The sequence below is a fragment of the Salmo salar genome, chromosome ssa10, assembly GCF_905237065.1.
Source record: "Salmo salar chromosome ssa10, Ssal_v3.1, whole genome shotgun sequence".
Taxonomy (NCBI): domain Eukaryota; kingdom Metazoa; phylum Chordata; class Actinopteri; order Salmoniformes; family Salmonidae; genus Salmo; species Salmo salar.
This window is the reverse complement of record NC_059451.1, coordinates 102,679,803-102,694,719: the sequence shown is the minus strand read 5'-3', so window position 1 is coordinate 102,694,719 and position 14,917 is coordinate 102,679,803. Positions and strand designations below refer to the sequence as shown.

Here is a 14,917-nt window from a genome sequence, read left to right as displayed (position 1 = left end):
ATCATTTAACAAGCATCTCCATTAATTTGTATTAAATTGTCCCAACTCCAAACAGTACAGTATTGCAGTGTTTGTTGAGATACCACTTCGCCCTGGAGCCTTGCTGGCTCGGACAAAGTGGCTATCGGAGGGTCTAATTAGCACCGATATCCTCGAAAATATTCATTCTCTCAGCTTTGTGACACTTGTGCATACCGCGAAGGTGTGCATGAACGCGCAAATGGAGGGGCAGGGAATGGGAATGGTTTGGGATTCAGCCTTAATCTTTTTCCTTGGAACCCTGATGTTGGGTCACAGCTAATCACCAGAGTGGGCAGTGACATCATATCAGGGTTGGGCGATTTTACTATTGGACGATGTTTGACAGTCATCGTCGATGGTGACAACATCATAAACAACGTTTTAGCATATGAACTTGACTGCACTGCCATGTCTGGCAGCGCACAACAGCGCAGCACAGTGAGAACACAGCAGGGCAACATGCCAAATGGCCTACTCCCTAGCCTATATTTTCAATACATATGAGGTAGTTAGACTATTAACATAATGCAAGAGAGCAATATAGATTGTAGAAAGAGCGGAGAGCACCAAAGTAGCGCAAAATGTCAGATAGGACCTAAACTGTTTTCCCCCCACTCCTCTCCAATGTTGGATGATCATTGGCCTTTTGCCACGGACACTCCGTTGTATGGCTTATTGTTTTAAATTCTTAATTTCCGTTTTTCTTCCCAATCCCCATTCGATTTCATTGTGACTTGCTGGCCTAAGCATTGCATATTCTTTCATGATCGATTTAATCTATAGGCCTAACGGAGTTCCATCTCAGAACGTTGTTTGCAAATGGCCTAAATAAAAACCTAGTATAGTAATAATGAGAGAGAACAAACAATTGCAAGATAGACTAATCAAATAGGAAGTTTAAACAAGCCTGATACGTTTCTGCTTTACTTGAACAAAGTGCAAACCAAACAGCCAATAAAGGGCTACAGGGCTATGTAGCGTGGTTTGTTCTGCGTTGTGTAATTGAATGAGGACACTGCCACAACTGGAGGTCTGCTTGTTGGATTTTTATTTGTCCTACGCACGAATAGACAACGCACAATATGTTAGCCCTTAGCGCAGTCACAGATCTCAGGCACCTCGCTAACTGAAGGTCAGGCAAGAGAGAGAAACCAAAACAACATTAGCTTTGCAGCTGTAATGGAATAAAAATCACACTCTGAATTATTATCATCAAATTATTAACATCCCCTCTTGACCTGGCCTATTTGAACTGGTCCTTTTGTGCAATATCTAGGGGAACAACGTCACAGTTCTACACCTACACATTGGCTACTGTCAATAAATGAATGATGAGTCGCTGTCAGAGTTGTCACACATACAGCTTTATTTTGAATAAGTTACAAATTGTGCATTTATATAAAAGTCAACAATCAGATAAAACAAATGTGTTATTCAGTCTATAACATATGAATGAATAGGCCTATTATCCTTAGGCTATGCCTTTTGGCTATCGAACTATAACATCCTAAATATACAATCAGATTGTTATTTATAACATTCTCAAGGCTATAACACTTAACGAATGAACATTGGCTTAGCCTAAAAACGAATAGGCCTATGAGGATAGCCTATGCCTATCGAACTGTACAAATCCTGAATATAGGCCTATAAGTAACAAAATAAATAAAGTAACCTAAACAAAATAAGTATGAAAATAACCTACATTTGTGCAAAAAAACAACAAGTACAAATAAGAATATTTTTGCTTATCTTATAGGGCAGGCTATGTCTTTCAAATAAGATGCATTTGGATTTGAATATAGGCTACATTTGAAATTAAATTAAAAAGTGCAATAAGGAACCATTAGGTAGTTCGTTTTTTTTAACCATGTTTTAGGCCTACCTAAAGGTTTCTGGCAAGGAACGCCACAAGCATGCTCACCTTTTCTGCACCAGAGTAGCGAATTCCATAGGATGTAAATGTTCACGGAGCTTTGTAGTCTGTCCATCCTTTGAAACTGAAGAATTGCCAAACAGGCGAAGACATGCTTTTCTTTCCCACAAAGTCAGCAACAGTTTTGTCCTGATTTAGCTTAAGGCAGGCTATACTATAGTTACTAAGTGAAATCCTGTCACTTTTTTTTTTTACAGTATGAAACTGTCAGAAAGTAGCCTAATGGAAGAAAGAATGTCGCAAATGCGCTTACCCAGATGATCAAGATGACATAACAATAGCCTACACTTGATACGGCTATAATATACGTATTTTTTTTTTTTTACAAGGTAGGCTAATATGAGTATTTGAGTATTTTTATGGACAAGAGAAACATAGTCCTACCAATTTCAAAATCATTCTGCAGCCTAGACTAGATTTTTGTATTCCATATTTATTAGGATCCCCAATTAGCTGCTGTTTGTGGTCCAAACAGGAAACTTAACAAATAAAATACATCAACATAAATAGGACTACATTTACATTGCAATTTAGGCATTCAGCAGACGCTCCGATCCAGAGATACCCAGAGCTAGTGCATTCATGCCAGGCGAAAAAAACACCAGTCGAATCCCAACCACGTATCGCATACATAATCCAATGCAAAATACAATACAAAATGCATACACATTTCTGTATGTCTCTTCACAGTCCATGTCGTGCAATAAGGTGTTCTTTTATCTGATTTTTGAATCTGGTTTTATTGCTAGCTTGAGTTACCTGGGGTGGTAGAGTTCCATTTACAGTGCCTTCAGAAAGTATTCACACCCTTTGACTTTTTCTATATTTTGTTGTTTTTTGTCACTGGCCTACACACAATACCTCATAATATCAAAGTAGAATTTTTTTTTTTTTTAAATGTACAAATTAATAAAAATTAAAAGCTGAAATGTCAAGTCAAGTATTCAACCCCTTTGTTATGGCAAGCCTAAACAAGTTAAGGAGTAACAATTTGCTTAACAAGTTACATAATAAGTTGCATGGACACATTCTGTGTGCAATTACCTCGTCTTTGTACCCCACACAATTATCTTTAAGGTCCCTCAGTCGAAGCAGTGGATTTCAAACACATATTCAACCACAAAGACCAGGGAGGTTTTCCAATGCCTCGCAAAGAAAGGCACCTATTGGTAGATGGGTAAAAAAACAACAGACATTGAATATCCCTTTGAGCATGGTGACATTATTAATTACACTTTGGATAGTGTATCAATACACCCAGTCACTACAAAGATACAGGTGTTCTTCCTAACTCAGTTGCTGGAGTCAAAGGAAACCGCTCAGGGATTTCACCATGAGGCCAATGGCTGTGATAGGAGAAAACTGAGGAAGGATCAACAACATTGCAGTTACTCCACAATACTAACCTAATTGACAGTGTCAAAAGAACAAAGCCTGTACCGAACATTAAAAAAATATATATATAAGAAACCACATCCTGTTTGCAACAAGGCACTAATGTAATACTGCAAAACATGTGGCAAAGCAATTCACTTTTTTATCCTGAACACAAAGTGTTGTGTCTGGGGCAAATCCAATAGAACATATTACTGAGTACCACTCTCAATATTTTCAAGCACAGTGGTGGCTGCATCATGTTATGGGTATGCTTTGGTTGAACACAGTTATGGGTTTATTTGGTCGAACACAATTTTTTCCAAAAGTTTGCTAAGCACTGGTAAGAGGCTGATTTGTCTGCTGTTTGAACCATTAAAGGGTGCTTTGCTGTTTTTGGGCAGCGGAATGAGCTTTGCCTCCCTCCAGGTCGGAGGGCACATTCCATCTTCTAGTTAAGATTGAAGATGTGGCAAATAGGAGTCACAATGTATTCATCTACCAACCTTAGTATTTTACCATCCAGGTTGTTGGTTCCAGGTGGTTTGTCCTTATTTGAACCATTAAAGGCTGATGGCTCATTCATAACAAAATCCTTATGTTGATGTGGGCTATTTTTTGCACTTTTCTGGGATTACTGATTGTTTTTATTGCTTTACTCTGAGGCTTATCAGAGGTAGACATGACAACGATATTTATATTTCAGCTGATAGTGCAGGGTGAACTGTTCACAGTTGGCATCCTACTAGGGCAAAACGTTTCAGAGCTAACAGTATAACTTGGGTTCATAAGCACATTATTACTGCTGACAATAGCTGTCGGATTGACAGATGTATTTAGAGGAACATAAATTAGGCTAATTACATTATGACTGTCAATACTGCTGGGAAAATGTACATTTGCAGCAGCACTACGGCAGCTCAGCGACACAATGGTAGGGGTTATCTGAGCGGGTCTTGGGTCAATGATAAGTCATTGTCTCAACGCAGCCTTGTAATGTGAGGACCGGGTCCTCCAAGATGATTTGGATGGACTCTGTCATTCCTGTATCTTCTATTCCCAAAAGGTGTTGAAGTTATCTATAAAAGTAATGCCAATCGAGCTACAGTAGTCTTTTAGCCAGATGTGTAATGACTGTAGCCTGAGAATTTACTTTAACAATGCAATCGTATAGCAACGATGTTTGGACAGGATGATGGGACAATGTGTAATTCAAGACATCGCCCAACTTTAAGAGCATCTTTTACAGCTAGCTAAGGAGTTTGGTGCTTGAAGAATGATTTATTTTGTAAGGGTCAGTTTGAATATATATGTACCTGCTCATTGGTTAACTAGCTAACGTTAGCTGACTACCTGAGCCAAGCACACACACACACACACACACACACACACACACACACACACACACACACACATTTGCAGTAAGTGCAGCACAATGCACACAACATTAAAAGCTTTACCTAGCAAGATGAATAAAATAATTTTATTCACTCTCCATTATCACATACTGCCAGGGTAGCTAGCTACCCCAACTCTCGACAACTAACAGGCAGCTGCTTCATTCAAAAACGAATCCCTTGTGATTTAATTATAATCTTGCCAGCTATACTAGTTATATAGGCATGGCAATCTGGTTAGTATCAACAAACGCTTACTACAAATTCTAGCCAGCTAGCAACATCAGCGTATCTTGCTAGATAGCTTACATTAGCTACAGCAGGCACAACCCAAACATGCTATTGCCACCTTCTGGCCTGGAGTATTTAAATTAAGCAAATCGGAGGTAAAACTGTTGTGTGTGAACAACAAAATGTTAACTGCTGACACTTTGGGCAGAGGTGCTAAGAAGCTATCGGCAGACAGATTTCTCGGTTTGTCTGACCCTTTAGCCCCGAGTTAGCCTGCCCCGGAGCTGGTTAGTTCTGAAGGATTCATCGCTCCATGAGCAACACTTCGCTGGGCTGAGCTAAGGGGAGCGGGCAGGCCCCATCCCTAAAAATAAAACGTTTTTTGTTTAGGCCTGATTACCGGAATAGGCTAATTACCAGGGCTTACAAACCATGCAGGCAGGCCCACATTGCAGTTCCTCTCATCTCTTCCTGTTCCTTTACTCCTCTTTTCTCCTTCACTCACTCGCAACAGAGCCCTGGCACGGCCCGGCTGTCCGTCACAGAACGGTAGAAGGCCCTGATTGGAGCAGACCGCGAGTGCGGGTGTCTCAGCCAAGAGACTCAAAAAGCCCAGACGATCAGATCTGCTGCTCGGCACTCGGTGTGCTTAGCTTAACGTACCGTTGATGATTTTTTTCATTGTGTGAGATTTAATGAGCGTCTGCTTCTCGTTTGCTTCCCTCTTTCCCTCTGCCACACGCTCTGGAGCTCATTAGTGGAGATGAAGAGAGCGACAGTGCAACAAGGTGTCTGCAGAGACTGCGTGGATGTTTGGTCAGTGGATGGAATCTTGTGTGTCGGAGCAGCAGCACTGCTTTTGAGCTTGAGGCACAGCACAGTCGTAAGACTCTGACTGACTGGGAGTTTATCAAAGGATTTAACAGTATATTTCAAAAGGGGTAATTCCACGGTAACGGAATTATGCCTTGATCACTTTAAATGTATGCCAAACAAAAACAAGTTTAACTAACCATTCAACTCTATGCACAAGGACCATTTTAAACAATTTACACAGAACATTACACAAAAACAATTACTGGAAGAACTGTTTAGTAATAGAATTATGGTAAAATCTCCCTCTTTTTTATGCGACCACGTTTTCCAAAAATATCTGCTCTGAATTAAGATTCAAAGATGTCTGCAGAAAGAATGGGGTGTCCGCTATGACATGACACCTTGAGTTTGAAAAAAAATATTTTGGTTATTGAACTACAGTAGGTGAAGTGGATTTATACTGAACTAAAATATAAAACGCAACATGCAACAATTTCATTGACTTTACTGATTTACAGTTCATATAAGGAAAATAGTCAATTCAAATAAATTCATAAGGACCTAATCTATGGATTTCACATGACTGGGCAGGGGCGCAGCCATGGGTGGGCTTGGGAGGGCAGAACCACCCACTGGGGAGCCAGGCCCAGCCAATCAGAATGAGTTTTTCCCCAAAAAAGGGCTTTCCTACAGCCAGAAAAACTCCTGTCTCAGATGATCCTGCAGGTGAAAAAGCTGTATGTGAAGGTCCTGGTTACACGTGGTCTGCGGTTGTGAGGCCAGTTGGAAGTACTGCCAAATTCTCTAAAACAACGTTGGAGGCGGCTTGAGACATCTGTGGCATTGTGTTGTGTGACAAAACTCCACATTTTAGTGGCCTTTTATTGTCCCAGCACAAAGTTGCATCTGTGTAATGATCATGGTGTTTGATCACATCCTTGACATGCCACACCCGTCAGGTCAATGGATTATCTTGGCAAAGGAGAAATGCTCATTAACAGGGATGTAAACAAATTTGTCCACAAAATTTGAGCGAAATAAGCTTTTTGTGAGTATGGAACATTTCTGGGATCTTTTATTTCAGTATACATCCGGTAACAGAATTACGGCAACGGAATTACATCATGGGTCCTGATCTGTACTATACAGAAATGCATAATTATGGATATGAATATCATTCTCTTCATGGTGAAGTACCGTAATTTCCGGACTATTGAGCGCACCTGAATATAAGCCGCACCCACTGAATTAAAAAAATAATAATAATATTTTGAACATAAATAAGCCGCACATGTCTATAAGCCGCAGGTGCCTACCGGTACATTGAAACAAATTAACTTTACACGGGCTTTAACGAAACACGGCTTGTAACAAAAAATAAGAAATTAGCAGTAAGCTTTAGTTGTCTTTTTGCACTGAGTCAATTCCTCATGCTGCTGTTTCCAACGTCTTATCATCGACTCATTAAGACCAAGCTCCCGTGCAGCAGCTCTATTTCCTTTTCCAACAGCCAGATCAATCGCCTTCAACTTGAAAGCTGCATCATATGCATTTCTCCGTGTCTTTGCCATGAGGGTGACAAAATGACTACCGTAATCAGAATGATGGGAAGTTTGAGAGCGCTCGATTTAATCTAAACAGTAAACAAAAAAGTTGTTTGACCTTAACCCGTTAGGCAATTTCATTGGTCTAATGAAAGCTTCATGCCGCCAAAAAAACTGAGCACATCACAGAATGTATTTTTTGGGAAAAAAAAAATTGAAAGCGGGAAAAATCCATATATTAGCCGCGTCATTGTTTAAGCCGCGAGGTTCAAAGCGTGGGAAAAAAGTTGCGGCTTATAGTCCGGAAATTACGGTATCCTGAATATGTACACAGGTATATTTGGGCATTATTCTACACACTGGTTATTATTCTAATGAGCTCCGCACCTATACAAACCACATTTGGTTGGTCCTGACCAGACCAAATCTGAACCAATCACAGACGTCTATGTTTCACAAGTTTGGAAAGCACAGTACAGCATAGTAGCATAGTAGAATAATACATTATACTGTACTGTACTCTACTATATGGTACACTACTCTACTTTTCTTTACTGCACTGTTCTCTACTGTACTGTACTGGCGTCTATGATTAGTTCAGACTTGGTCGTCGGTGCTCAGTGGGTGAGGATACTTCTTACAGTAAATGGAAAAAGGGTAGGTTGTAGGTGTCATGGTATGTGTCAGTAAGAGGTGACATTAAATGGAGAGAAAGAAGAGAGAGCTGCAGAGAGAGTGAGGGGTTGTCCAGACTGTTTTCCAAGTCTGGCTTTGACCACCAGATGACAGAAGGAGAAAGACAACAGTTATGAGCTGAACATAACAGTATGCCAGAGGAAGGGAGGACAGTAGCAGGTGAAGTGAATCAACTGTGGTTTGTGACTTCTATGATTTCGCATTGTAGCTAATTCAATTGCAGAAATTCCGTTACAGATTTTTGGGTAATTCTGTTACTGATTACCGTAAATAAATAAAAATTTATTTCAGACTCTCCTTTACTCTGATCCCCTTTCCTCTCTTCTGTTGTCCTCTTTCCTCACCATGCACACTGCTCGCCACAGACACTCCTCTAATTCCCCCCCTCTCCACAGGGCCCTGGCACCTATTGCTGATTTCATGGATGAACTCTAGCAACAACTCTGGGAGGAACTCTATAACCAGCTGCATGAGTTTGTGCATGACTCAAGAAGAGGACATGGACCAAACGACTGGGACCACAGCTTGTTGTGTTGGTGTTCAGACAGGAATCAGATAATACACTTTCATTTTATTCCATGTCTGTTCATACTGTAGCAGACACTGTTGTACTATTGTTCGTTATTATTTATATTGTTCATAGATATTTATATCTACACTCTGACACTCATTTTATTTAATAGGCACTAGTTGTTTACATGTCAATTCTCAACAGACACTTTTGTTTTGTGGTTTACTTTCAGAGACGAGAAACAAGAATATAGGTTTATCTGTGATGAAAAAGCTCTGTTGGCTTTTCGCAATCTCAATACAAGGTGCATTATATTGAACATTAAGTGCTGACAACAGAGAAGAGATGTGTGCCACAGACTTTACAGGCTTTCTTTAAAAAAAATACATTTTATTTGTCAGAGGAAGGCCCAAAAACATTGTTGAAGACTCCAGTTACCCTAGTCATAGACTGTTCTCTCTGCTTCCACACGACAAGCGGTACCAGAGCTCCAAGTCTAGGCCCAAAAGGCTCATTGACAGCTTCTACCCCCAAGCCATAAGACTGCTGAACAATGAATCAAAATGGCCACCCGAACTATTTACATTGACACCTACCACCTTGTTTTTACACTGCTGCTAGTCACTTTTTATTATCTATGCATAGTCACGTTACCCCTAACCTACATGTACAAATTACCTCAACTAACCTGTGCCCCCGCACATTGACTTGGAACAGGTGTAATGCCGAAAATCTCCCCCCTGCCAGAATCCCCCCTTTCTAATTTCCTTAATTTTGTGGCTAGAGTCAAATACTTTCTGCGACACAGAGTCAAATACTTTCTATAGAACAAACTTCACGTCAGGATAGGCAACCGAAATTAATAATTAATGTATGTGTGTTATATTAAACAGAGGGAGTAAAATGTTGGCAAGCAATAAACATTTCAGAACAACTATGGCTGAATTATTATACTTACACTTTCATAAATACTAGTCGAATAAGACATGGAAAAGATGAATTTTGGCAAAGAGATGCATTTATAGACTAATACAAAATCGGTAGCGGATTTAGGTACGGGCGACATGGGCAGCCGCGGCACGGGGCGCCCCCAGGTGCAGACGGGCGCTGAAGGGGGTTCGCCCTGGGCGCCATTCAAGCTAGAACCGCCACGTACACTTGAAACAAATAGCCAAACTGAAAACAAAAATGCTTTCTGCTACTAAGATCAGTAAAATGTAGGCTAAACTGACAAAATCTCAACTAGCAAGCAAGTCGCAGCAATGATGAACGCGAGGGGAGAATTCTGGCATGGGGGATATTTTCGGCTCAACACCAGTACCCCCTGTAATCACGGTAAGATCTACCGACCCCTGCTGTATTCGACGCATGTGACAAATAACACTTGGCTTGAATGTGTGGTATAGTTCAATCTAGGGCTGCGGCAGTCACAAAACTTTGTCACACGGTTATTGTCAAGCAAAAGACCGGTCTCACGGTAATTGACCGGTAATTTATATAAACACGTTTAGCATCTCCAGACCTCCACGCATACAAGCTGCTGATACAGCCTTTTTTACATTTCGATTTTGCAAAGTCTTATAAATCAATGTAATAATATACACCATCACAATAAATCCATTATTTATTTTCGGCAGATCTAAGGAAACATGAAATGAAGAAAATATAATTTCAGAAGAACAGAACATGAGTTGGTCTACTATATGTTATCTGGCAACGCGCCATGCCATAGGCTGTAGGCTTATTCATTTAGCAGAAAGATCTGCTTATAAGTCCTGTGCAATTATTCTATATTATTTCTTAGTAAGAAGAATATAATTGAACTTAGCTGAATAAAATATATATATTTATGCCATTATGAAGTGGCTATGGTGAACGTAAAATCATTTGAAACAGGTCATATAAGACAGATTTAGAGTTTGGCAACTGTAATTGCGATTATGAATGATAAACCTTAGAATGTCTTAGAAATCAAAACATATATGGGCTGCATGATGCAACTATAGGCTACTGATTTGAGAAAGTCGCAAAAAATGCTTGCACTCTATTCCTTGCCTCAGGCTGCACACGCTGTTCTCTCATCAAGTGATCATATTATCACCCATCAGACTATTCTCAATTGAATCTAATCTTTACTAATATGTAAACATAATTTATTTTTGGAGGGGTGAAATATATTGTGGCTTCTATCAATATAAATTGTCTGAATCATTTCACACACACACACAAAAGTTTAGACACCTTCTCATTCCAGGGTTTTTCTTTATCTTTACATTGTAGAATAATAGTGAAGACATCAAAACTATGAAATAACACATATGGAACCATGTAGTAACCAAAAAATATATTTTATATTTGAGATTCTTCAAAGTAGCCACCCTTTGCCTTAATGACAGCTTTGCACACAATACCCTATAATGACAAAGTGAAAACAAGTTCAGACATTTTTGCAAATGTATGAAAAATAAAAAAACAGAAATACCTTATTTACATAAGTATTCAGACCCTTTGCTATGAGACTCGAAATTGATCTCAGGTGCATCCTGTTTCCATTGATCATCCTTGAGTTGTTTCTACAACTTCATTGGAGTCCACCAGTGGTAAATTCAATTGATTGGACAAGATTTGGAAAGGTCCCACAGTTGACAGTGCATGTCAAAGCAAAAATGAAGCCATGAGGTAGAAGGAATTGTCCATAGAGCTCCGATACAGGATTGTGTCGAGGCACAGATCTGGGGAAGGGTAGCAAAACATTTCTGCCGCATTGTGGGTCCCCAAGAACACAATGGCCTCGATCATTCTTAAATGGAAGAAGTTTGGAACCACCAAGACTCTTCCTAGAGTTGGCCACCCGGCCAAACTGAGCAATCAGGGAAGAAAGGTCTTGGTCAGGGATGACAGAGCTCCTCTGTGGAGATGGGAGAACCTTCCAGAAGGACAACCATCTCTGCAGTACTTCACCAATCATGCTTTTATGGGAGAGTGGCCAGACGGAAGCCACTCCTCAATAAAAAGAAAATGACAGCCCACTTGGAGTTTGCCAAAAGGCACCTGAAAGGACTCTCAGACCATGAGAAACAAGATTCTCTGGTCTGATGAAACCAAGATTGAACTCTGGAGAGACCTGAAAATAGCTGTGTAGCGATGCTCCCCATCCAACCTGACAGAGCTTGAGAGGATCAGTAGAGAAGAATAGGAGAAACTCCCCAAATACAGGTGTGCCAAGCTTGTAGCATCATACCCAAGAAGACTTGAGGCTGTAATTGCTGCTAAAAGCTGCTTCAACAAAGACTGAGTAAAGGGTCTGAATACTTATGTAAATGTGATATTGTTTTTAGGGCCTTTGAGAGATTGGGATCCATCCTTTAAAAAGAGCACAGTGCCAACTACAGAACAGAAGCAGATTAACAACCAAAAGCATTTCCAACGCCCTCACTTCAATTCTATTGTGTGCTGTTATTTAAAAAAAAAAAACTAAAATCTGGAATATCTTAATTTATACTGAACAAAAATATAAACACAACAGGCAACGATTTCAACGATTTTACTACGTTACAGTTCATATAAGGAAATCAGTCAATTGAAATGAATTCATTAGGCCCTAATCTATGGATTTCACATGACTGGGCAGGGACACAGCCATAGGTGGGCCTAGGAGGGCATCCACTGGGCAACCAGGCCCAGCCAATCAGAATGTTTTTTTTTTATAGACAGAAATTCTACTCAGTTTCATCAGCTGTCCGGGTGTCTGGTCTCAGACAATCCCACAGTTGAAGAAGCTGGATGTAGAGGTCCGGGGCTGGCGTGGTTACAAGTGGTCTGCGGTTGTGAGGCCGGTTGGACGTGCTGCCAAATTCTCCAAAACTACATTATAGTAGAGAAAAGAACATTACATTTTCTGGCAACAGCTCTGATGGAAATTCCTGCAGTCAGCATGCCAATTGCACACTCCCTGTAAACTTGAGACATCTGTGGCATTATGTTGTGTGACAAAACTGCACATTTTAGAGTGGCCTTTTATTGTCCCCAGCACAAGGTGCACCTGTATAATGATCATGCTGTTTAATCAGCTTCTTGATATGCCACACCCATCTCATGGATAGATTATCTTGGCAAAGGAGAAATGCTCACTAACAGGGATGTAAACACATTTGTGTACAACATTTGAGAGAAATAAGCTTTTGTGTGCTTCGGCTCATGAAACATGGGACCAACACTTTACATTTTGCGTTTATATTTTGTTCAGTATATTTCCACAATTACCAAATAATATGTGTAATAATGTAGGCCATTCATACGAAGGATTGTTACCTATAACCAGGAGTGGCATTACAATTTATTTAGCTTTTTTGGCAAGCAATTATTATTTTTGGGAAATACTATTATTGTGATTCATCCTATACCGTCTCTAACATCATTACCTCTTAGCAACAGATGTGGGACACATACACTCTCCCCACAATCAACCAAGAGAAGACTTGATGTGCATATACAGTTGGAGCTGTTTGAGAAGGCATGCAAAATGTATCAAGAATAGGGAGATTTGCTGAACCAAATGTAAAGTTCTAGCTGACACGCACACACACACACGCTGGTCCCCAGTTGTGACCATTTTCCCAAGCATCTCTGAGCAGTTTAGATTATTTTGTGCCACCAGGGCACCAATAATTTGCCACCTTTCTGATTGTACGAATGTGACCCCCTCCCCATGGGTTACTGTAGCTGGTGTTGCGAGAATTCCCACCGTAAAGGTACAAGGTCATCAAGGTTCTCATTAGCAGCGAGAAATTCCTTATACATTATGCTCGCCCACCCGGGGGCTTTGACTTTGTTGGTCCTTGAGGGGGCGGTGCTACTTTAAAGGGTCTCTAATATGTGAAATTAGTTTAGATTTTGAATGGCCCATCATCAAAATGGGCAGGAACAGGGCCAGGTGAAAAAGACAAAGCGAACAGCGACCACTTTCCTGCTTGTTCGTTTTTCACCTCTGCCGGGTAAGCTACTCTGGTTATTTCATTCCACACATCAACCACTGTTTGAGGAGCATGCAACCTCTGAGGTGACATCCCGCCCAAAGTCTGTATACCATGGGCTCTCCAACCCTGTTCCTGCAACTACCCAGTGTTTAATATGGGAAACCAAGTGAAAACTGTTCGGGAACGTCGATAGTAATACGTTTTCACAACTAAACATATTTCATTAAACTGTTGACAGCTCCTCTCTTCGTGCGCTCGAGAAAGGAACGAAGGAGAGAGGGGAATAGATGGAAATGGACAGTGGTGAGATATTCTGTAGCTAAGGTAATGTTTCAGCCTATTAATTCTGAAAAAAAAGTGCCCTATTACTAGACTATTCAAAATCAAATACAAATTCACTATAAATTGTAGGCCAACTCTGTAAACTGCCCTACACAATTAATAAACCAACACCATCGCCTTGGCCTGTATGTTCTCTCCCAGACTCATGAACATAAAGTTTGAAGCATAGCATAAGAACCAGTCCATCCAGTATGCATAATAATAGTCCACACTCAAAGAAGATTACTGTAATTTATGTACCAACGACATCTTAAATCGGTATGAAATAATATGCGGTAGGCTACAGTGGCTTGCGAAAGTATTCACCCCCTTGGCATTTTTCCTATTTTGTTGCCTTACAACCTGGAATTACAACATGCCTATCACTTTGAAGATGCAAAAAAATAAAATGTAACTGTGAAACAAACTGGTGTACAGCAATCTTTAAGTCATACCACAGATTCTCAATTGGATTGAGGTCTGGGCTTTGACTAGGCCATTCCGAGACGTTTAAATGTTTCTCCTTAAATGACTCGAATGTTGCTTTAGCAGTATGCTTAGGGTCATTGTCCTGCTGGAAGGTGAACCTCCATCCCAGTCTCAAATCTCTGGAAGACAAACAGGTTTCTCTCAAGAACTTTGTGTGGGGATGGTATTCTCGGGGTGATATGAGGTGTTGGGTTTGCGCCAGACATAGCATTTTCCTTGATGGCCAAAAATCTACATTTTAGTCTCATCTGACCAGAGTATTTTCTTCCATATGTTTGGGGAGTCTCCCACATTCCTTTTGGCTAACACCAATTTTTTTCTTTAGGCAATGGCTTTTTCTGGCCACTCTTCCGTAAAGCCCAGCTCTGTGGAGTGTATGGCTTAAGGTGGTCCTATGGACAGATACTCCAATTCCCTCTGGAGCTTTGCAGATCCTTCAGGGTTATCGTTGGTCTCTTTGTTGCCACTCTGATTAATGCCCTCCTTGCCTGGTCCGTGAGTTTTTGTGGGCGGCCCTCTCTTGGCAGGTTTGTTGTGGTGCCATATTATTTCCATTTTTTAATAATGGATTCTCCGTGGGATGTTCAAAGTTTCAGATATTTTTT

General features: G+C 40.5%; 1 long non-coding RNA gene across 1 annotated transcript in view; it reads right to left on the bottom strand.

Moving 5' to 3' along the window:
- LOC123724507 (uncharacterized) overlaps nt 1-2,763 on the bottom strand; it is a 105,218-nt gene extending 102,455 nt beyond the window's left edge. The window contains exon 1 of the long non-coding RNA XR_006757066.1: nt 1,946-2,763. This is a non-coding gene — a long non-coding RNA (uncharacterized lncRNA). The remainder of the gene's footprint in view (nt 1-1,945) is intronic.
- Between the last annotated feature and the right edge of the window lie 12,154 nt (nt 2,764-14,917).